At 55.0% G+C, this 2,500-nt stretch overlaps 1 protein-coding gene across 1 annotated transcript in view; it reads right to left on the minus strand.

Moving 5' to 3' along the window:
- LOC129858943 (nuclear receptor coactivator 2-like) overlaps positions 1 to 2,500 on the minus strand; it is a gene marked incomplete in the record, with an annotated part of 197,553 nt that overhangs the window by 82,587 nt on the left and 112,466 nt on the right.

Consider the following 2,500-nt stretch of genomic DNA (forward strand, 5'->3'; position numbering starts at 1 on the left):
GGGGAGGGATGTAGAGGGGAGAGAGGGATGTAGAGAGAGGGAGGGATGTAGAGGGGAGAGAGGGATGTAGAGGGGAGAGGGGGATGTAGAGGGAGGGAGGGATGTAGAGGGAGGGAGGGAGGGATGTAGAGGGGGGAGGGATGTAGAGGGAGGGATGTAGAGGGGGGAGGGATGTAGAGAGAGGGAGGGATGTAGAGGGAGGGAGGGATGTAGAGGGAGGGAGGGAGGGATGTAGAGGGGGGAGGGATGTAGAGGGAGGGAGGGAGGGATGTAGAGGGGGGAGGGATGTAGAGGGAGGGAGAGAGGGATGTAGAGAGAGGGAGGGATGTAGAGGGAGGGAGGGAGGGATGTAGAGGGGGGAGGGATGTAGAGGGAGGGATGTAGAGGGGGGAGGGATGTAGAGGGAGGAGGGAGGGATGTAGAGGGAGGAGGGAGGGATGTAGAGGGGGAGGGTTGTAGAGGGAGGGAGGGAATGAGGGAGGGAGTGAGGGAGGGATGTAGAGGGGGGAGGGAGTGAGGGAGGGATGTAGAGGGGGGAGGGAGTGAGGGAGGGATGTAGAGGGGGGAGGGATGTAGAGGGGAGAGAGGGATGTAGAGGGGAGAGAGGGATGTAGAGGGGAGAGAGGGATGTAGAGGGGAGAGAGGGATGTAGAGGGGAGAGAGGGATGTAGAGGGGAGAGAGGGATGTAGAGGGGGGGATGGATGTAGAGAGAGGGAGGGATGTAGAGGGGGGGGTGTAGAGGGAGGGAGGGAGGGAGGGAGAGTAATTGTTACCAATATTAGCCTATTTCTGCTTTTGGGTCAAATGAAGATGAAAAACACACTGAAGGAGACAGAGGAAGGTGGTAACGGACCACTATGTATAAAACACACTGAAGGAGACAGAGGAAGGTCTTAAAGGACCACTATGTATAAAACACACTGAAGGAGACAGAGGAAGGTCTTAAAGGACCACTATGTATAAAACACACTGAAGGAGACAGAGGAAGGTCTTAAAGGACCACTATGTATAAAACACACTGAAGGAGACAGAGGAAGGTGGTAACGGACCACTATGTATAAAACACACTGAAGGAGACAGAGGAAGGTGTTAACGGACCACTATGTATAAAACACACTGAAGGAGGAAGAGGAAGGTATTAACGGACCACTATGTATAAAACACACTGAAGGAGGAAGAGGAAGGTATTAACGGACCACTATGTATAAAACACACTGAAGGAGGCAGAGGAAGGTGGTAACGGACCACTATGTATAAAACACACTGAAGGAGACAGAGGAAGGTCTTAAAGGACCACTATGTATAAAACACACTGAATGAGGCAGAGGAAGGTGGTAACGGACCACTGTCTCCTTCAGTGTGTATCAGAAAAAGGTTGTTATGTATAAAAGACCTTGAGAATACCCAAACCCCTCTCTTCTCTCACACACACTCCCCCATCTGTTCATGATCTCATTCAGCGGCATGGAGGATAGGGGGGGGGGCATTGATAATCTGTGAATCTGGGCCACAGCCCAACACTGAAGAACATGTCCCCCTTCCCAGGGTGCTCTGTTCTGCTACGCCTGCCACCCAGACGGCTTAGAGAGCTCCACGTGATACACACAGGCTGAGTCTCAAACGGCAGCCTGTACCCGGTATAGGGCTCCACTGGTATAGGGGATATAGGGCTCCACCGGTATAGGACTCCACCGGTATAGGACTCCACCGGTATAGGGCTCCACCGGTATAGGGCTCCACCGGTATAGGGCTCCACCGGTATAGGGCTCCACCGGTATAGGGCTCCACCGGTATAGGGCTCCACCGGTATAGGGCTCCACCGGTATAGGGCTCCACCGGTATAGGGCTCCACCGGTATAGGGCTCCACCGGTATAGGGCTCCACCGGTATAGGGCTCCACCGGTATAGGGCTCCACCGGTATAGGGCTCCACCGGTATAGGGCTCCACCGGTATAGGGCTCCACCGCTATAGGACTCCACCGGTATAGGGCTCCACCGGTATAGGGCTCCACCGGTATAGGGCTCCACCGGTATAGGGCTCCACCGGTATAGGGCTCCACCGGTATAGGGCTCCACCGGTATAGGACTCTACCGGTATAGGACTCCACCGCTATAGGGCTCCACCGCTATAGGGCTCCACCGCTATAGGGCTCCACCGGTATAGGACTCCACCGCTATAGGACTCCACCGCTATAGGACTCCACCGGTATAGGACTCCACCGGTATAGGACTCTACCGGTATAGGACTCTACCGGTATAGGACTCTACCGGTATAGGACTCTACCGGTATAGGACTCTACCGGTATAGGACTCTACCGGTATAGGACTCCACCGGTATAGGACTCCACCGGTATAGGGCTCCACCGGTATAGGGCTCCACCGCTATAGGGCTCCACCGCTATAGGGCTCCACCGCTATAGGGCTCCACCGCTATAGGGCTCCACCGGTATAGGACTCCACTGGTATAGGGCTCCACCGGTATAGGGCTCCACTGGTATA

This window comes from Salvelinus fontinalis, chromosome 7 (genome assembly GCF_029448725.1).
Source record: "Salvelinus fontinalis isolate EN_2023a chromosome 7, ASM2944872v1, whole genome shotgun sequence".
NCBI lineage: Eukaryota > Metazoa > Chordata > Actinopteri > Salmoniformes > Salmonidae > Salvelinus > Salvelinus fontinalis.